The sequence below is a fragment of the Geotrypetes seraphini genome, chromosome 19 (genome assembly GCF_902459505.1).
Source record: "Geotrypetes seraphini chromosome 19, aGeoSer1.1, whole genome shotgun sequence".
In the NCBI taxonomy this organism is placed as follows: Eukaryota; Metazoa; Chordata; class Amphibia; order Gymnophiona; family Dermophiidae; genus Geotrypetes; species Geotrypetes seraphini.
The window spans coordinates 12157038-12178770 of record NC_047102.1 but is presented as its reverse complement, the minus strand read 5'-3'; the positions used below and the strand labels follow the sequence as shown (position 1 = coordinate 12178770).

General features: G+C 43.4%; 1 protein-coding gene across 7 annotated transcripts in view; it reads left to right on the top strand.

Annotated features, from left to right (window-relative positions):
• The first annotated feature begins 551 nt into the window (after positions 1 to 551).
• The window catches only part of PHF21A (PHD finger protein 21A), a 141129-nt gene continuing 119947 nt past the window's right edge, over positions 552 to 21733 (top strand). For 2 of the 7 annotated variants that reach the window (XM_033928014.1, XM_033928012.1), the window contains exon 1: positions 553 to 1290. The gene's annotated coding sequence lies outside the window, so the exon portion shown is untranslated. Of the gene's footprint in view, positions 1658 to 2149; positions 2990 to 21733 lie in introns of those variants that run through there. The other 5 variants (XM_033928011.1, XM_033928010.1, XM_033928016.1 and 2 more) reach the window with 4 other exon arrangements.

Here is a 21733-nt window from a genome sequence, read left to right as displayed (position 1 = left end):
TTGTATTAGGTGTGGGATCTCTGTTCTGCTGGGCCCTCTTGCTTCTGTGGCTCCTGTCTGCCTTCCCTCCATCTTTCTAGAACATACCAGGTCACTTTTTCGAAGTTGCAACCTTGCATTGTATTTGGGCAGAAGAATTCATGTGAACAGAAAATGTGATGGACTCCAAATCAGTGTTTACTATAGGGGGGGGGGGGGATGCAACCCTGTCGGCATCTACTGCTACTTCTATTCATTCAAGTAGAACCTGCCAGGCCAGGATTTCTTTTTTTTTTTTTCTCTTATTTCCACTGGGACAGCAAGAACTGCATTGTTTCAGGGCTGCGGGAAGCGGGGACGTGAGTTCTTCCCGCTGTTCCCTTTGCTCTCGATTATGTCCTGACTACAGTCAAGCGCCTTCCCCGGGTCTTTTTTTTTTTTTCCCCCCTTCTCTCTGGGCCTGCAGGTTTGCGCCCGTTGCAGGATCCCGCACGTCCTGGCTCGCGGCTCGGCTTTCTCTCCTCCCCTTCCTCCCCCCCGCCCCCCATCGCCGCGCGCCTCGCCAAGCCTCTCCGCCGCCGCCGCTCCACTAGAGTTTGCTGCCCTACTTCGCTCGACTTTAGTTTCACTCACTTTACATCCGGGCTTTTTCCCTAGGCAATGGGAGCCGCAGCGCGCCCCGTTCCTTAGGCAAAGTGAAATAAATTCGCCGCACTGACACGTCAAGTAGTTCGCGCTCGAGGAACCGTCGTTTCGCTGCCCCCTCCGCGCCCCCCCCTCCCCTCTCCTCCCTCGCCTTTCTCGCGCTACGGGAGGGTTTGCGGCGGGCGGGCGTCAAATCGAAGGGGCTCCCTCAAGATCGCCCTCCTCCTCAACTTTCCCCTGCGCTCCCCCTCCCCCGCTTGAAAGCCAAAGTGCCTCTTGGCTTGACTCTGTCAGTGTCTCTCCCGGGCGCGCTCCCTGTTCAGAGCGTGCGCGCCCCCCCTCAATACATCTTTTTTATATATTATATTATCTGTGCACACATATACCTCTATAATATACGGGTTCGGGAGGGATTGTGACGCACGCGCCGGCGCGCTCCCTCCCTCGCGCCGCGAAAGCCCGCTTGGAGGGGTGGGGGGGGGAGCGCGCGCGCGCTAGCCTCGGCTTCGCGGGTCGCGCGGCCGGCCCGCAACGCTCTCCCCTCCCTCCCTCCTCTTCGCCGCTCGGCCCCGTCCTGCTCGCCGAGCGCGCGCGCGCGCCCCCGCCCGCCCCAGCCGGAGAGTGACTGTGCGCGGAGGGATCCCGCTCGGAGCGCTGCGGCCCGGGGTGAATGAGATTGAAGAAGAGTTCTTGTTTTTGTATCACAGTTTCTCTCTTTCTGTTATTTTTTTTCCCCAAAATTGGTTTTGAGCTTTATTGTGATCAGTTTTGTTCTTCTTCTTGTTCCCCTCCCCTGAAAGAGGATTCTTGGGAAAAAAAGCTCACGAGACTTGGACAGCCTGCAATAATAATAATAAGAAGGGACTGAACAAGGGGAGAAAAGGAAACAACCTAGCAGTTTTTTTTTTCTCTCCTTCCCTGTGAAAAGAAAATATTTTGAGAGAAAAGTAAGAGGGAGGCTCCAGAGGCCAAGGAAGGCTTTTTCCATGAAGACTTTTCCTTAAGAGTTCTTGCCTGGGAATCCAGTTGGAGGGTGGAGTATCCAGCTCTTTGGAATCTCTTTTTTTTTTTTTTTTTGGTGCTGGATTATTTGTGTGTGTGTGTGTGGATGGATGCTGCTTGCTTTCTGTTTGGGAATAGACGCCTTTTTGCTTCCCCCCCTATCTCGGGGTAAGGGGGGGGGAACTGCTGCTGCTGCTTGTGGTGGGGGAGGGATGCGGGGAGGTCCAGCAGGCGCTTAACTTGTTCTGCAGAGGAGGAGAAGTTGCCTGAGAGGATGAAGAGGACAAGTAACTTGCTGGAGCTGAGACTGTTAGAGGGAAGGAGGGAGGGAGGGAGGGGGGGGGGGCTCCAGGGAGCAGCAGGGCTTTCTTCCTCTGGTTGGTGTTGCTTGAAAATGCTGCTCTCTTAGCGCGCCGTGCAGTTGGGGCTGTGATGGAGTTAGAGCATGGTCAGGAAGTCTTTAGTAACCTTGGGATGATGGATGCATCCTTTTCTTGCCCTACTAACGTGGTGGCGGCAGCAGCAAATTTTTTTCTTCTTCAACTTATTATTCTAACTCTGGCTCTCTAGTTTATGCATGCCTCTCCATATTTTCAAAAATTCACTATTGGGGGGGGGTGGCTTTGTGATTGTTCTAGAATCCATTTTCTGAATGTGTGTTTTCTCTTGTAAATCCGTTTTTTAAAAATGACATTTTCTTTTCTTAAGAATGCTTTCTTGTACTGGTTTGAAAAGTGCACATGTGTGCATTTTGGGGCAGAATTGTGATTTGGGATAGCTTTCATGTGCATTGTGATCATTAGAGCTTAACCGTTATTCGTTTTCAAGCTATTTTTTTTAGGGTTAGGTCATCTGTGTCATACCTTATCCAGTTGGTTTTAGTTCAAGCAGATGTGCACAAGGAGCTTGCAGTGAACTTAGGAAATACTTAATGCTCTCAAAATCATATTGTAAAGAAGAGTTGGCAGCAATGGTCCTGTGTGGGGGACAGCTGTCAGGTTTTCTAAAGTGGACTCTGTTTAGTTGCTTTTGTGGCGAGGATTAGCTTTAATAATTGTTCAGTCCTTTTTCTTTGTTTCTCTGACAATTGCTACAGGTATCAATAAAACACTGGTATGTGATCAACAAATGTGAGATTTCAGGTTTTGAACACTATAAGTAGTGCCATTGTTTTGACACAGAGCTTTTGTTTACTGAAGAACCAACAACTAAACACATTTTTCTAGTTCCAGTGATTTTTGTACAGGAGAACTTTAGCCCTGCTCAGAGCAAGAATACTTGACAAAGTGCTGTGGAACTGGACCTATTGGTTTGAGGCAGTTTATTCACTGTGGATATCTCGTCAAATATAGGGCTAATAAAGGTAGGAACATAGACTGCGCCAGTGTATTTTTGGCTTTAGTATTTAATTGTGATTAGTGTAAAAGTAGCAGGGCCGTGCAGATTATGAAAGAGGAGACATATAGTCCAGTGGTATTAAGCATGAGTAGACATATTTACAGTCATAGGAAGTAATTTTATTCTAAATAGTTAAAAAGCAGTATTTTTAACCGGTCGTTTGTGAACAGTTTTTTTTTAATTATGGCATCTTTAAATTGTTTTTATTTGAGTAGGATATAGAGCATATAGTTATTTCAACTAAAAGAGATTGAACTACTTGTCACAAACCGGTTGCACAGGATCTTGTTCGTTAAGGGCTCCTTTTATCGGGCCGCGCTAGCGGGGTTAACCCGCGTGACTTTTCATCGCGCGCTAAACCCCCCCCCCGCGCTGGCCTAAAAGCTACCGCCCGATGAAGAAGAGGAGGCGGTGGCGGCTAGCGCAGCCGGCGGTTTAACGCTAGCGCGGCTTGGTAAAAGGCGCCCTAAAACTTTTTTTGCCCAAAGGCATAATATTGGAGGAAAAAAGCCGTAAAAGTTGGAGAATCCATTCAGCAGATCATTTAAATATATTTATTTATTATATCGTTATTTATCATAGTAATTTATGTGATAGATTGGTTAACGTAGATATGTTTTATTGGTTTTATAACTCAATTAAAAATAGAACTCAGGAACCAAATCCAATCTGCACATTCAGAAGGCACTCTGGGGGACTTTATACATTTTTCTTGCTAAAGTGTAGTCAGTGCTTGTTCTTCTGAGAACTTGAGTATTACGCAAGACTATGAGGGGCCCTTGTACTAAAGGGTGTTAAGCCTTTAACACAGGGGTGTCCAACCTTTTGGCTTCCCTGGGCCGCATTGGCCCCCCCAAAAATGTTTCTGGGGCCGCACAAATGCGCAAACGCTGCAGCAAGACAGAGGAGGGAGCCGGCAAGACGGTAAACACCCAGGGGCAGCAGAGGAAAACACTGCATCGCCCTCGACCGGGGCCGCACAAAATACTTCACAGGGCCACAGGTTGGACACCCCTGCTTTAACATGTGGTTAGTGTATGCAAACAAGCTACCACAGAAACATGTTTTAAAGCAGTATTTTTCAACCTTTTTACACGTGTGGACCGGCAGAAATAAAAGAATTATTCTGTGGACCGGCATCGGTCCGTGGACTGGCGGTTGAAGAACACTAGGCTAAGTTGTAGGCCAGACCCCGCCCATCTCTACCCAATCTCCACCCCAGACCCCGCCCCCATAATAGTACTAATTGCACCTTGCACGTTCCGTGCCTCATCTGGAAGCCTTCCCTCTGACGTTGCAACGTCAGAGAGAAGGCTTCCGGTTCAGGCGCAGGATGCCCGTAGGAGCCACTGTCCGTGGCTTTGTGCACTGAATCAGTTAGGAAGAAGGAGCCGGTTCGAAGGTAACGCCGCGTCGATCGCACCATGGACCGGCGGTTGAAGAACACTGTTTTGGGCCTGATGCACGTGCTGGCCCAGTGGACCGGCAGGAAATTTCTGTGGACCGGCACTAGTCCATGGACCGGTGGTTGAAGAACACTGTTTTAAAGCATTTTGCAGTCATTTGCCTGTTTGCACGCACTAACCCATATATTACTGATTTAAAAAAAAAAAAAAAAAAAATTTGGCAGGGGGTGTGTAGTGATTGTGGAAGCATTAACCAATTAGCGCATTAATACTTAACGCGTGCTGACTGGCTAAAGCAGGTTAACCCAGGAGCACTTAGCGCCCCCTAAATAGGAGGCAGTAAAGACCCGATTCTGCGTAGGACGCCAATATCGGTGGCTGCCTAAGAAGCGGCTGCCGATTACGTGTCAGTCACGCATAGGCGTCTTATTCAGAATCATGTCTACACTCCCAGACAGATGCCTTGTGTGTAGGCCAGCATTTTGCAGGCCTACGTTTAAGGCGTATGTCTCGCATCTATGGAGACGCGTACCCGCACGTAAGCCCCCCCCCCAAAGGGCACTTCCGGGCGAAACCACACCCACACCCCACTTTGGGTACGTGTCTCCATAGATGCACTATAGAGGCCTTACAATGTAGGTGCCTTGCCTCAGACACTTAAAAAAACCCCAAAACTGTGCATCCCGATGGCGGTAGGATGCCACCTGCAAGCGTGACGCGTGTTTTGAGAATTAGGCCCTAAGTGCTCCTGCATTAACTCTAAGCAGATACCATGTATTAGTGACAACATTAGCACACAAACTGCAGTAAGATATATTTTAAAGATCCCTCAGAAGTGCTGCATTGTATCTGGGCTTAGCCCTTGGTAAAATCCCATGTTACCAATTGCTAAACCTAGATTCTAGCACATTCTAGTAGTTTACTTAGAAGACTTAGGTTTTTTTTTACAAAGCTGCGGAAGCAGTGCTGCCCCAGTAAATGCACTGAAGCCCATAGGAATTGAATGGAGACTGGGTAAATTTACCAGGGCAGCATCGCTACCATAACTTTGTAAAAAGGGAGAGCCGCTATACTCACGTTACCCCTTTCCTAAAGTCACTTCACATCCATTTCCAAATACTATTCAAACTCCTTTTACTGACCTACAAATGCACTCACTCAGCTGCCCCTCACTCTCTCTCTTCACTTATCTCCCCCTGTGTCCCCCCTCCCCCTCCCGGCAGCTCCGCTTAGCTGGTATGTCCCTCCTCTCTGTGCCCTTCTCTTCAACCGCCAACTGCAGACACCGTCCCTTCTAATTTGCCGCGCCATATGCTTGGAACAAGCTGTCTGAATCCCTACAGCAGGCTCTGTCTCTGGCAGTGTTCAAGGCCCAGTTCAAAGCCCACCTCTCCGAGAGTGCTTTCGACTCCTGACTCCTCTCACCTTGGGTTCTGCATCCCCCCAACCCTATATGTCATGACTGTCGGTCTGTCCAAGTTAGTTTGTAAGCTGTTCCGAGCAGGGACCGTCTATAAAAGTGAAAATGTACAGCGCTGTGTACACCTTTCAACGCTATCTAAGTTTTAAGTAGTAGTAGTGGTATCCTGTATGGTAATTAGGAGGGCCTTATATTAAGCAGGGCTTAAATGTAGGCCTTAGCTTGTTTCCCACATGCTAAGGCCTTTTTTATTGTGGCTGTAAAAATGTTTTTTTTCCCTTTTTATTTTATTTTTTTGCATTAATGGCCATGCACGAATATTATCAAACAAGCGTTCTAACTGGACTACACACAATTGCTTTCCAAGATGTGTATTCTTATATAACACAATTGAGCTCTGAGATACCTGCACTGATCGGTATCTGAGAGCTTAATTGCGTTATAAAAAAATACACGATTCCCTTTCAAGAAGTAGGCGAATGTTAGATCCAAAGGTTCATATTCTTAATTCCAATTGGATTACGGTAACTTGATGACTTAGGATCTTAAGCGCTCGCAGTTATAAGCTAACAGAACTAGTCTTGGCTCATGACTAATGAGCGAGCTATCATCGATCCTTGCATCTTTTATTATTCACTTTAAAGTATATGAAAATTTTCTTTTTATCCTATGTGATACCATTGTTGTATAATACAACTCCTTAGATTCATTTTTGTCCTTATTTCAATTTTATAATGTAAACATGATAATACTTAGTTCGGGTGTATGTGTTCGTACCCGGCCCTCTGACCACAACAACGACGGAAGATCTCCGTTTCGCTCTCATTTACAATAGGAGAGCTTCGTCAGGACCAGAGTGGTTAATACTAATTAACACTGTCCAAATTATTGGCCCCCATGCGGGGTATCATTCGTTCAAACTATATCAAAGACTCATAAAAGAGTCTTTCCCCCGAAGCTTCTTTCCGGGCGTCTTACATCACTTCCGGAATCAATTTACCGGAAGCGCCGAACTGTGCCAAGGATACACATATTGGAAAGCAATTGTGTGAAAAGTCCAGTTATAACGTTTGTTTGATAACATTAGGGACTTTTTCCACTGTTTAGTGCTGAGTCGTGCATTAATATTGCTCTTAGTGCGAGGCCTTTTTTTTTTTTTTTTTTTTAATCACCGCATGAGCCCTTACCACCACCCAATTTGTAGGTAGTCAGGGCTCCAGTGGTATCTTTGCAATAACCAGTTAGTGCGTGGTAATGCAGACGCACTGATTGGTTAGTGCAGGAATCCCCATTCTGTACCCTTACACACACCCCTCCCCAAAATTTGAAAAATTATTTCGCACATGCAGATTTCCAAGGGACCACAAGAGACTCTATTTTTTTTTTTTTTTTCTGCATTAGCGTTAGCGCCCGAATCAGCTTAGTAAAAGCACCCCAGGGCCCTCTTTTACAAAGGCGCTAAGCGTTTTGGCGCAGATTTAGCCCACGCTAAATCAACACGTGCACTGACTGCTAATGGGTCCATAGGATAACATGCAGGCGCACTAATATTTAGCGCAGCTTTGTAAAAGGCGGTAACTGTTCTATCGCTGTTCTTTTTTTTATCTATTCACGCTATTAGATTCGTCAAATCTAGTGCTTTTTTTAATGCTTTACCCGGGGCTTGATTCATCCACGTTTGTGATTTAGAAAACTTTTCAGCAGAATAATATTCCTAGAGATTGGCAAATAAAAATGATAGCATCCAGTATTTAAAAAACAAAACAAAACAAAACACATCATAGAGGCCAGCCAGGTATGTCTTGAAAAAGCTGAGTAAACTCTAACCCCCCTTCTTTCAGCCGTAGCGGTAACAGCTGGGACGCTCAAAGGAATTCTACGAGCGTCCGAGCTGTTACCGCGGCGACTGGCGCTAAAAAACACTAGCGCGGCTTTGTAAAGGAGGGAGGGGGGAGGTAAGTGTTTTTTTAGGCTGTCTTTAGCGTGGCTAGAAATGAAGGTGGCACTTTATCGGCTTCATTAAATGATACCTGAGCCTCCGTATCTCTCTTTTGACGCGCAGATTTGCTTTTTTGCCATCATCAGCATCTAGATTTGGGCCGAGGGAAAATGTTTTAAACACAGTGATGTCTGTTTAAGCTGTGATCATGGCGCTAAAAGCACTAGCCCGCGCTTCAGTCATCACCTTGCCTCGGTTAAATATACTCAAAACATTTTCACTCACTTAACACTGGAAGAATCCACGGAGAAATAAAAATATGCAAAAGATACACATTTTATTTGTCATGCCAAATAATACATTTATAAGGCAGTAAGGTAAGAAATAAAACAAAAAACAGAGGAAATATCCCCCTCTGTTACGAAATCGCGATAGCCAATGTGTCCATAGAATATAATGGACGCGTTTAGCGTTTAGCTCTCCTTTTTTTTAATTGGACTAACTCAAAGCATTTTCTGATCCGAAGAAGAAAGGTTACCTTCGAAAGCTCATCATTAGTCCAATTAAAAAAAAGTATCACCTTATTTATTTTGTTTACTCTTTTATTTATTTATTTTTTATATTACCTTGTCAAGTGGACTAACACTCCCACCACACCATTTCACTCAATAAGGCCGTAACAAAGATATACAAAAATTATGGAAGTTTTCACGAAGGAATAAAACAAGATATTGGGCTTAACTGTAAGATTTTGGTAGGGAGAAGTCAGTTGCAGAATGTTGTAAGAACCAGTGTTTAGAAGGTCAGGTGTTTGCTAGGTAATTGCTGTGGTGAACCTATGGGCAATTTGGACTTTTCAGAGAATCACAGAGGCAGATCATTAGGTGTTGAAGTGTGCAAAGTTGTTTATAATTAAGGAGAAATCCAGTTACTGAATTAATTTTTTTGTTCAGTTAAAAAAATTAAACAAATATTTTCCCTAATGGAGACTTTTTTTCTGTGCGAGGCCCAGGTCAAATGGCCCTGCTGGGCTCCCCACCGAAACCCCCTGTGGCTTTATAGCAGGGGTGTCCAACCTTTTGGCTTCCCTGGGCCGCATTGGCTGAAAAAAATGTTTCTGGGGCCGCACAAACGCTGCTGCAAGACAAAGGAGGGAGCCGGCAAGACGGTAAACACCCGGGGGCAGCAGAGGAAAACACTGAATCGCCCTCGACCGGGGCTGCACAAAATACTTCACAGGGCCGCAGGTTGGACACCCCTGCTTTATAGGAACATTCTTCTAATTCAGCAGATAGGGTACAGCAGTGTCCCTCAAACTTTTTTTTAGCTCTGGCACACTAAACGGAGCAAATGTTTTTTGTAGCACATTATAATTGAAATTATAAAATTGCAAAACCGACACAAAATTAAATTTGGGAGTTATTTATTTAAAATTCTTTAAGCTATGTATGGGTAATTGTAACAACGGTGAAACTAAAGTAGATAGAATAGAATTGCTAATCAGTGCGATGGATGAGCCTGTTTTTTGAGTTCAAATTAAGGGGTCCTTTTATTAAGGTAGGCTAAAGATTAGCCCGCACTAAATGCTAAGGCATTCATTGTATTCTAAGGGCGCCTTAGCATTTAGCATGCGCTAAATTGGCTAGTGCACCTTAATAAAAGGACCCCTAACTCAAAATGCGGTTCAATACTCGACAAACAAACACACATTTCATCATCCACCATCTACAGTCGGTCTCTTTTTTTTTTTCGATTTAATTTCTCTCTGAGCTGAAAATCCAAGAATATCCAAACGGTAACAGAGTCTTGATTGCTTTGTTGCTCAAGTTTGGATAACTGCAGCATAAAAAAAATAAAACTAAAATTATGTGCCATGAGTTTTCAAGGACTGAAACATTGGGAAGAATAACCCAAATCACAGTTACCGGATTCTAGGGGATTGGCGGATACTAGGGAGTTAGCACCCGAGAAAAGGATCTGTGTGTCATTGCAGACAATACGATGAAACCTTCCGTCAAATGTGCGGTGGCGGCCAAAAAAAGCCAATAACATGCTAGGAATTATTTAAAAATGGATGGTTAACAAGACTAAGAATGTTATAATGCCTCTGTATTGCTCCATGGTGTGAACTTACTTGGACTATTGCATTCAGTTCTGGTCTCCTTATCACAAAGAGCCTCTTTTTGTTGTCCCTCCTTATCTCAAAGAAAGATATAGCAGCGCTAGAAAAGGTTCTGAGAAGAGCAACCAAGATGATAAAGGGGATGGAACTCCTCTCGTATGAGGAAAGACTAAAAAGGTTAGGGCTTTTCAGCTTGAGTGGAGTAGGACGGGTTCAAGTGGATCAATTTTTCACTCCATCAAAAATTACAAAGAGTAGGGGACACGCAATGAAGTTACAGGGAAATACTTTTAAAACCAATAGGAGGAAATATTTTTTTCACTCAGAGAATAGTTAAGCTCTGGAACGCATCGCCAGTGGTTGTGATAAGAGCGGATAGCGTAGCTGGTTTTAAGAAAGGTTTGGACAAGTTCCTGGAGGAAAAGTCCATAGTTTGTTATTGAGAAAGACACGGGGGAAGCCACTGCTTGCCCTGGATCGGTAGCATGGAAATGTTGCTACTCCTTGGGTTTTGGCCAGGTACTAGTGACCTGGATTGGCCACCGTGAGAACGGGCTGCTGGGCTTGGTGGACCATTGGTCTGATCCAGTAAAGCTATTCTCCATCTTCTAATCACTTCAAAGAATGATGCTTGTCTTAGTGGTTGTATTCTTATGCACGCAGACGCTCATAGCGTTGACAGACTCATGCGTACGCGACCGACGTACATGTCATCTATTCTAGTGTATACTTATGAAGGGAATTTTTAATAATAAAGTAAAATTCTGGAATCTCTCATGGCACACCCGGAATCTCTTTGGGGCACACAGTTTGAGAGATATGGGGGGGGGGGGGTACAGGAACCAATATTCAAACACTCTAACAATACTTTTATGGGAGTTCAGAATCCACCAATTCTTACGAAGTTGGCAGTAGTGGTACTCTTCATTAATCTCCTCATAACTGTTGTAGCATCTTATTTATATTTTTTAAAAAACTTTTTACTTTGCTTTACTTATTATAAATAACTTTTAAGAATCAAAGGGACTTATCTTATATCTTATATAAGTCCCTTTGATTCTTAAAAGTTATTTATAATAAGTAAAGCAAAGTAAAAAGTTTAAAAAAATATAAATAAGATGCTACAACAGTTATGAGGAGATTAATGAAGAGTACCACTACTGCCAACTTCGTAAGAATTGGTGGATTCTGAACTCCCATAAAAGTATTGTTAGAGTGTTTGAATATTGGTTGGTTTATAAGTATTCGTGTGTCTTGAAGTGGGATTGGGGGTACAGGAACAACATTAAAAACAACGGTAAAAAAATTATACCCATTATGATCATAGATCTGTAATATCCTTAAGCAGTATTTCAAATATTAATAGAACATAAACATAATGTAAAAAGTATACATTACTTACTGTAATCATGCTGAACTTCTCTGAGAAAACTGTATAAGTTGAATAATTCTCTTTTATATTTGCTAATCTATCCAGGAAAAGCACCTCTATAGGGGGTTGTACCTTAATATATGAGCATCATGATAGAACGCAAGACATTTGTCCATTATAACCATCGCTTGTAGCATGCGTTATATACGAGGGTTCTTCAGAAAGTTTCCACACTTTCACGGGAAATGGTTGGGTGGGAGAAGTGGTAAGAGGGCAGGCATAGAATGTCATGTGACTAGTCAGGCATGCCAGCTCACATTGCAGGTAGCAATGTAATTTGCTTTTGAGATATTAATATATAGTGTTAAAAAAAAAAAAAAATAAAAGTGCGGAAACTTTTTGAAGATCTCTCTTATATGTACGTTAGTTTATATGACTGATATTATCCTTATAGTAGAGAATGACAACGGGTCAAGTTTGTCCCCCTGTCCCTTCAGGATCTGCCCCATCCCTGCGAGCTCTGTCCTCATCTGCACAAGCCTCGAACACGAATGATTTTAAATTGCAGATGAGCACAGAGCTCGCAGGGATGGGACGGGGACAGGACAGGGATGGAGATGGATCCTGCGGGGACAGGGACACATTTGTCCCCATGCCATTCTCTACTTATGGTCCTGGGATCCATAATCTTTGAGAAGGGTTCTTCATGTTTCACTAGCTAATATGTACAATAGATGCGGTATGTAAATAGGTTTGTAGTATAGGAACTGCAGGGATGTTTAAAGTGTGGCTGAGTGTGGACAAACAAGTGGCAAAATTGTGAACACAAGCAAAATCTAGACTAAGACTGAGATTATGTATGCTTTATGAGCTTGGGTAGGCTCGAGTGGTTTTAAAGAGAAATTACTTCATTTTTTGGTTGGAATAATGGCACTAACCCAATAAATTCCCTCCCCCTTTTTTACTAAGCCACAGTAGAGGTTTCTACGGTGGCCCAGGGTGCTAAATGCTCTAATACTCCTAGGAATTCTATGAGTGTTAGAGCGTTTAGCGCTCCGGGCTGTGGTAGAATCTCTATCACGGCTTAGTAAAAGTGGAGGGAAGGGGGGGATAGTTTTTAAATAAGAAACTTTAACCAGTGTTTAAAAATTGGAGAAGGTGTGTTATCTAATAAAAGAAAATGATGTGATCCATATAGCTTTCCTGTATTTTCTCCAAATGTAAGTTTGTCTTGAGTACAAGCAACTATGCTTGAATCTATGGATGCCATAAGGTGAAATAAAATGTATTATACAGTATATTCCTGCTGCTTCTTCCTCTATAATATTATCAAAATCCGAACTGTCCTCTTTGAGCACACTTATCCACACCCTCATCATCTCGCGCTTAGACTACTGCAATTCGCTACTCTCAGGCCTTCCACTTAGCCATTTCGCTTCCCTCCACTCCTATTTCGCTTCGCTTCACTCCTATTCCGGCTGCACGACTCCTATTCCGGGAGAGTTGCTATACTTACGTTACCCCTCTCCTAAAGTCACTTCATTGGCTTCCCATCTGTTTCCAAAGTTCAATTCATACTCCTCACTCAGCTGCCCCTCACTATCTTTCTTCGCATATCTCCCCCTGTGCCCCCCCTCCCGTGAGCTAGCTCCGTTCAGCTGATAAGTCCCTTCTATTTGTGCCATTCTCTTTTAACTGCCAACTCCAGACTCTGTCCCTTCTACTTTGCTGCGCCGAAAGCTTGGAATAAGCTGCCTGAATCCCTACGGCAGGCTCCGTCTCTGGCAGTGTTTCAGGTTTATTTAAAAATATGATATACCGCTTTATCAAAAATTCAAAGCGGTTCTACATAATATAAGAACAAAATATAAAAAGAGCGTACGTTAAAAACAAATTACAAATAATGCTACAAACAAATAAAACGCACTGACAAACATTAACTTACCGATACAGGATAGAAAAGGGCGGAAATACAATTTGTAAAAAGAGAAAGCAGGGGAGAAGGACCAGAACAAAAAGGAAGGGGAACAATAAAATAAATAGTCTAATATTTTGTAAAATAGGCTAAAATGATTAAAAAATGGCACAGAACAGGTTTCCATGACCGTCCTTAGAAGGACTATTATACACCGAAAGCATTTTTAAAAAGAAAAGCCTTCAAGTTACTTTTACATTTATCAAGGGATGTAATTTCTCTTATATAATTTGGTGCTGAATTCCAGATAGTAGGGGCCGTAACAGAAAAAAATGCTAGTACGCATAGTGTTAATTATCTTAGAGAGGGAATGGATAGCAAGTTTTGATTAGATGAACGTAAAGTACGATGAGGAGTATGGGGGAATAAGTAGCCTGTTAATAAAAGCAAGATGGCCGGAAGTTATGGTCTTGTATGTCAGTAACATTATTTTTTAGGAAATTCGATGATCTATAGGCAGCCAGTGAGCATTGATCAAAAGAGGTTTTCGTGCTTTTGAAATAATTTTAATGGCAGTATTTTGAATAATTTGAAGACGTTTTAGTTCTTTCTTAGTGATTCCTTTCTATAATCCATTACTGTAATCTAAACATGAAATAACGAGCAAATGAAATAAAAAATATTTCATGAAGGTTGATCTAATAAGATGACAAGAGATCTAATCATATCGAAGACGGTAGAAAACATGTCTTAACTACTGAACTTATTTGTTCATGGAACGATGAGTTTTCCGTCGAAAGTAACACCGAGAAGTTTAATAGAGGTGACTATCTGAATTGAAACTGATTTTATTGTTATGGGACAGGGAAGGGTAAGACCGTCCTTGGACTGGAAAAATCATTACTTTGGTTTTGGCCGATTGTTGAGGGCTAACATATTTAGTGCTTAACCAATGGCTGATTTGTTCCAGTTTCAAGTTTATATATGAAATATCTGCAGGGTTGTCCAGATCAACAGGGTGGGTAAGTTGAATATCATCCGTGTAAGCGAAGATAGAGAACCCAATAGATTGCTCTAATGTAATAAGTGGAGCGAGGAAGATATTAAACAACATTGGGGAAAGAATGGAACCTTGTGGGATCCCATAGTTGTTAGAGAAAGTGTCAGAGGTAGCGCCATTAAACTGGACTTTCGAAGAGCGATCTTTAAAATATGATTTAAACCAGTCGAACACTTGATCAGAGATCCCTATGTCACAATTGATGATCTATAGTATCGAAGGCTGATGATAAATCCAATGGAATAAGTAAAACTGATTTATGATGATTTAATTGATAGATGATTTTAGTAGTTAATCCTATCAAGGATAATTCTGTGGAATGGTTTTTACGGAAACCCATCTGATTAGGATGGAGGACATTTGTTTGTTCAATGAAATCAGATAATTAAAAGCCCACCTCTTTGATAGTGCTTTCAACTCCTAACTCCTCTCACTTTGGGTTCTGCATCCCCAACCTTATATGTGTCATATCTGTCTGTCCAAGTTAGATTGTAAGCTCTTCTGAGAAGGGACCATCTATAAATGTCAGCCCACTTCTTCGAGAGTGCTTTCGATTCCTAATTCCTCTCACCTTGGGTTCTGCATCCCCCCAACCCTATATGTCATGTCTGTCTGTCCAAGTTAGTTTGTATGCTTTTCCGAGCAGGAACCGTCTACAAATGTCAAATGTACAGCGCTCCGTACGCGTACGTGGGTGAATGGGTGTTTGTGGGAAAAGTAGAGAGTGCTGATAGAGCATTTGTGGTAGCTTCTGTGCGCAGCAAATAACTTTTTTTTTTTTCCAAACTGTGACAAATTTGAAGCCAAAAAGATTTTGCGGGTGTCGGGTCTTCTAGATTTAACATAGCCAAAATGCTAACTGTAATTGCTGCTGGACTATAAAATGTAGAGGGGATTCACACTTGAAATACAGGGCATTTCTATTGCAGGACATATTATTTGCTTTTCCACTAGTACTTTTGAGAGTTTTGTATATTGGTGGCAAATTGTCTTCTATCGCTATTAATAATAGCAACATCTGTGCATGCACTGATTGTACTGGCAGTTGAATAACAATGGTCTTTATCAGCACATGATAGGGCAAATCTTCCATCTATGGCCCAGGTTCAGCTTTTAGATGGGTGCTAATTCGGTGTCAGGTCAACCAATTCGGTGTCAGGTCAAAGGCGCGCCCAGACAATTGAGCGCAGCGTGGGGGCGTGCGCCGCATAAAATTACTGTTTTTAGGGCTCCAATGGGGGGGTGTGGGGGGGGAAACCCCCCCACTTTACTTAATAGAGATCGCGCCGCATTGTGGGGGCGTTGTGGGGGGTTTGGGGGGTTGAAACCCCCCACATTTTACTGAACACTTCACTTTTTCCCTGTTTTTAGGGAAAAAGTTAAGTTTACAGTAAAATGTGGACGGTTACAACCCCCCAAACCTCCCATAACGCCGGCGCGATCTCTATTAAGTAAACTGGTGGGGTTCCCCAACAAAACCCCCCCGTCGGATCCCCTAAAAACTGTAATTTTCTTCGGCGTGCGCCTCCGTCTTGCGCTCAGTTGTCGGCGCGTGCCTTTGTCTTTCGCGGGGTTGTCTATGAACCGCTAATTCACACCTACTTCAGCTTAAAATTGCATACTGCAGGACGCTGTCAGGCGTTCTGGAGTAATTGCCAAATCTGTGCATGCTAACGGCATGCTAACATTTTTGGGTTTTTTTGAGGGGGGAGAGCAGGACATGGCTGGGGGCAGAGAGTGGGTGGTCCTAATCAATTAACACATTTTAAAGTATACTGGTTAGCACGTGGATACCGTGTGAGCCTGGATTCTCCAAATCCAAGTTTCCAAGTTTATTATATAATTTGATTAATCGCCTATTCCAAGTTCTAGGCGACGTACAATTGCTAAAATAGCCAAATATGGGTAACAAATTACACAGACATAAATCCAAACAAATTAAAATGACAAATACAAACATTCCTATACAAAGTTAGAATTACTTGAATTAAGTGACTTATACAAACAATATCAAAATAAAGGGAAAATTATTAAGGGATTAGAATCAATTTTTAATTCAATATATTTAAGGTAAAAACATTAGGAGGGGAAACAATGGTGCCGTTGTTGGCTGTCAGTCGCGTGACAGCACCTTTTAGAGAATCGCGCCTCTGGCAAAGTTAGGCCAGGCTTTTCAAGGCCTACAATTCCGGCACCCACCTCTGATGTGAATTGTGCCTACATAGGCGCTTTACGGCACCTAGCATAGTAGATGGCGGCAGATAAAGACCTGACTGGTCCATCCAGTTGGCCCAACCTGATTCAATTTAAATTTTTTTAAAATTTTTACTTCTTAGCTCTGAAGTTAGCCACGCCTACAGCGGCCTTAGGTGCCGTAAAAGAGCCTAAGTAAGCACAATTCCGGCGCTGTTTTTTGTTGTTTTTTTTTTTAGGCACTGGTAGGCACCTTGAAAATTATTTTAAAACATCTTTTAAATATTGTTTTTCACTTATTTTAGGTGCCAGTAGGGCGCCTACTGGCACTTAGGCGCCGTTTATAGAATACGGGCCTTAACTACGTACGAAATGGGTAGAGTTAAATGCTCATGGTAAATTTTTTTAATGGCTGTGCACTAATGGCAACATTAGTGCACGGCCATTAGTCCAAAAAAAATACATTTAAAGTATTTTTACAGTTGTAGTAAAAATGACTTTAGCCCTCTGGAAAAACCCACATAAGTGTGTACTAATGCCACTTTTTACCACAGCGTAATAAACGTGTTCCCAGTTAGAGAGGGTAATTTTAGATCAGGGTACCTATTTTTATCCTGTTTTATAGCATCTAGATTGTGAATGCTGACATTTACGCCTGCTCAGAAGTACACGCGTATACACAAATCATGACTGTGCCCACACTCTGCTTGAACCTCTTCTCTCTGCATGCCTACTCTACAAATATGTGCCTGCTTGCACTGTGTGTATACTTTTAGGTGTGACCTAATTTTATAAAAGGTGAAATAACAAAGATTCATATTCTGTAGCAACAGGAGAAGAGAGTAGACCACAAAGATGGAAACTTGGGGGGGAAATTCATCAAGCAGCATAGGGCTGAATTATTTGACCCTTAACATAACATAAACTGCCCTAACGCCGCTTGATCGAAAATACTTTGACGATATTTAAGTCGCAGTGGGTTAAATGTTAATGCGGTGCAAATACATGTTTTTCTATCTCATTACTATACAAATACCCTAACGCGACTTATGGTGATACACTGGTCATGGTAAAAAATACCCCAGCTTTTTTTGGGTTTATTTCACCATTTGGTAGCATGCGGCCTAGCACTTCTGGGACCCCAGGGCAGGATCTCCCCTGGCTTCCACCCCCCTACAAGTACAGGCCCCTACATAAAGATAGCCTTACCCCATCAAAGGGCTACCATAACATCATTGGTCTGAGGGGGCCTCTGAGATGCTTCAGAAGCCTTTGGGGATCCTCCGAGATCTTCAGGCAGGAGCAATACCCAGTTTCTCATGCCTAGTCTGGAGTTGCAGTCAAAATGGCACCTCTAGCATCAGTTTTGCTTGCCTACTACTAGGGGTCATATGTCCATATAAGAAAACATTTGCTTATACGACCCCTAGTGGTAGTCCCACCATTTTGGATGTGGTTCTAGACTGGACAGGAGTGATCGGGCATCGCTGTCTGAAGTTCGTTGAGGACCCCCCTAGTAGAGAATGATACGGTGACAAAATTTATTACCGTTCCCGTCCCCAAGGAAAACCGTGGTAAACCATCTCCATGTCATTCTTTAAGGAGAGGGAAGAATCAGAGTATGAATGGGCATAACCACTGCCCCTCAGGCCTTGCATGGAAGAATGCTGGTGTAGAAGGACTGAGGCTGAGATAGATACTAAAGAATGACACAGGATGGGGATGGGAATGGTAATGAATTTTGTCACATTGTCATTCTCTACCCCCTAGACCGCCAATGGTGCTTAGGTAACTCTTTGAGAGGGCAAGGATTATCCTCGGGGTAGAGGATTGTACTTGTGGAGGGTGAGTGGGACTTCTGTCATGGTAGCCTGGAAGCTGGGAGGGAGGGCCCTGATTCGGGTGTTTTGAAAGCATTAGGGTATGGTTTTGCAGCCCCATAGTATAATGATACTTTCAAGGTGCAAGCAGCGTTATTCCTCTACCATATGATTCAGCAACCTGTGGTACCAGGATCCAGCAGGGAGTCAAGATACAATAAAAAAGCAATCTTTTACCACACCTTGATGAATTCCAGATGTACTGTACAGTATTTTGTTAAAATAGCCCCATCTTTAAGTTTCCATCCTTGTGATCTACTTTTTTTTCCTGTTCCTAATTTTATAAAAGGCACAAGCTGCAGTCCCAGAAGTGGGAAGTGTATGCCTAGGAGACTCCTTGGGCCTGTGATTACTTGCAGCTGCTTGGGTTCTTGACGGTGTTGCTCTCTCATTGGGCCCCTTGGTTCCAGGACTTTTAGGTGTGTCTTCCGTTTTCAAGGACTCTATGCCAGAGTCTGGCTTGGTGGGGCAATAACTATCTACTCAGGTTCCCCTGAGTGGATAATGTTGACCACTTACTCAAACCTCCAAGGATGGGGAATCCCTTGTCTGGACAAGGTCGAGAATCCTGAATGGAATCGGCATTGCCCATCAGTTGTTTGGGGGGTGAGGGCCATTCACCTTGCACTGTGGAAATTTCTCCCCTTGTTGAGGGGAAAGGTGGTCTAGGTGATGTATGCTTGTACTGTGGCATTGTCTGATATCAGCAACTTGAGAGGAATCCACAGTACAGTGGTAGTCCTGGAAGCCAACTGGATTTTATAGTTGAGCCAAATCTCATCTGGCAGTGATCTTGGCAGTACACATCACAGAGAAGAGAATGTGCAGGTAAATTTCCTCAGCCAGAATATTCTGGATGTGGAGGAGTGAAAGCTGAGCTCCTATGCCTTCCACTCCTAGTGGATCACTGGTATGGAATGCTTCAAACTTGGTGTCACAATGGAATGTCAAGTGTTTTCTCAGTTTTTCAGATACAGGAGGAACTTTGCCTTGGCAGGGATCAATGTCCTAATTCAGTGGTTCCTTAGAAACCTGGTCCTGGAAGCATCCCAATCAAGTTTTTAGGATATCCACAATGAATATTCATGAGAGAGATCTGCATGCATTGGAGGCAGTGCATGCAAATATCTCATGAATATTCATTGTGGATATACTGAAAACTTGACTGGCTGGGGGTGCCTCCAGGTTCAGATTTGGGAACCACTGCCCTAGTGCAGTCTTGGCTACAATACTATCTTTTCTATGTATTTCCTCCTTGGCCTCTGATCAGAAGACTCCTTCATAGGGAAGGTCTTCTCCATTCCATCCTTATAATTTTGGTCTCTCTAGACTGGCCCTGCCATCCTTGGTACATGAATTTAGTGCTACCATTGGATTCCTGAGTCAGGGACCAGTGGTCACGGAGGCTTCCACTTCTTTCTGGCTTATGACCTCATCCTTGAGCAGGAGTGCCTGAAGAACAGGGTCTATTTAACTTCAATTATTTTCCCTCTGCTCAGGGTCCAGAAGCAGTAATATCTTTGGCTTATGTCCAAGTCTGGCAGGTTTTTGAGAGCTGGTGCTTGGAGCGTTGACTTTCTCCCTGGCTAGTTTAAATTTCTGCTACTCTGAAGGTCCAGGTGTCAACTCTGTCATCTTTCCAGGGAAAGGTCCAGGGAAGCTCACTGGTGGTGCAGGTGGACATTGTACATGTTTTGCATGGGGTGAAGCGTAGCAGGCCCTCATTTTAGTCAGTTCTGCAGTGGAACCTCCTGGTAACAAGTGCTTTTTTACTTCTTCTGTTTGAATCTCTAAGGGGAACCTCTGTGAAGGATTTCACCCTGAAAGTGGTGTCTGGTAGTTATGTAGATGAGTATCTGAATTACAAGCCTTGTCCTTTAGTTGCCTTTGACAGACAATGCCATCTTTCTTGAAACCGTGCCTTCATTTCTGCAAAAAATGGTCTCCCCATTTCATGTACATCAGGTCGTTTTTCTCTCCGCCTTTTTTTTTTTTTTTGAACAAGGGAGGTCAGACTCATCATGGAAGTTTCATAAGCTAGATGCCTGTAGACTCTTATTGCACTTTTTGGAGTGACCAGCTCCTTCTGCACGTCGAATTAGCTTTTCATGCTCTTTCAGGGGCCATGCAAAGAGCAAGTGGACTATAAATCCTTAATAGTGTGATATGTTAAAGCTATTATTGAGGCAGTGTATATCATTTGCTGGAAGGTAGTACTGGTGGGCCTGCGGGCCTATTTCATCCTAGCTCAAGTGACTTCTTGGGGCAGATACATGGGTGGTTGCTCCAGAAAACATCTGCAAGGCTGTGACATGGTCTATCTATGCTACACTCCTTTGTGAAGCACTACAAGATTGATGTGCTAGACAGGGGCAGGGTGTCAGGTCAAAGGCGCACGCAGACAATTGAGCGCAGCGCGTAGGTGCGCGCCGCAGAAAATTACAGATTTTACGGCTACGACGGGGGGCGTGGGGGGGGAACCCCCCCCACTTTACTTAAGAGAGATCGCGCCGCGTTGTGGGGGGTTTGGGGGATTGTAACCCCCCACATTTTACTGAAAACTTCACTTTTTCCCTGTTTTTAGGGAAAAAGTTAGAGTTTACAGTAAAATGTGGAGGGTTACAACTCCCCAAACCCCCCACAACGCCGGCGCGATCTCTCTTAAGTAAACTGGGGGGGGGCTCCCCAACAAAACCCCCCGTTGGAGCCCCTAAAAACTGTAATTTTCTTCTGCGCGCGCCTTTGTCTTTCGCGGAGTTGTCTATGAACCCAGGGGCAGTGCATCATTTGGTAGAGCAATGATTCAGGGGCCTGGTAATCCCTTCCCAGTAAGGTACTGCTTTTGTACATCCTGTTGGTCTGGTCTGATCTAGCAGGATGATAAGGAAGGTGAAACTTATTCATAACCTGTTAATTTCTTTTCCATGAGTCTTACTAGATCAGTCCAGGGTCCACTTTGGAAGACTTTAGGGTAGAGGATATTTATCAGGCTTTGCTTGTTTTCTCTTGGAGTCAGTACATAGTTCTTCCTGTTTGTATTTTTGCAGTAGTTTCATTGGGGTTTGTTTTGGTGGTGACATACTGGAGAATTCCAGGTTATGCAAGTCGTTATACTGGTGGTACTGGAATAGTTTGGTATCTCTACTTCCATTTGCTGGTAGGGGTCTCATATTGTTGGTCTGGACTGGTCTAGCAGGATTCAATGAAAGGAAATTAACAGGAATGAATAAGTTTCACCTTTATGTGTATAAATCAGCATTTTATACACAAAAGTGACCTTTTTCTACTATGGTAAGCTTTGCCGGGGGAAGGGTGCTGAAAAATTCTCAGCCCAACCAAGAAGGGAATGATGTGGAGCCATGAAACTTACAAGTTATTCTACATATTCACCCCTAAGTTCAA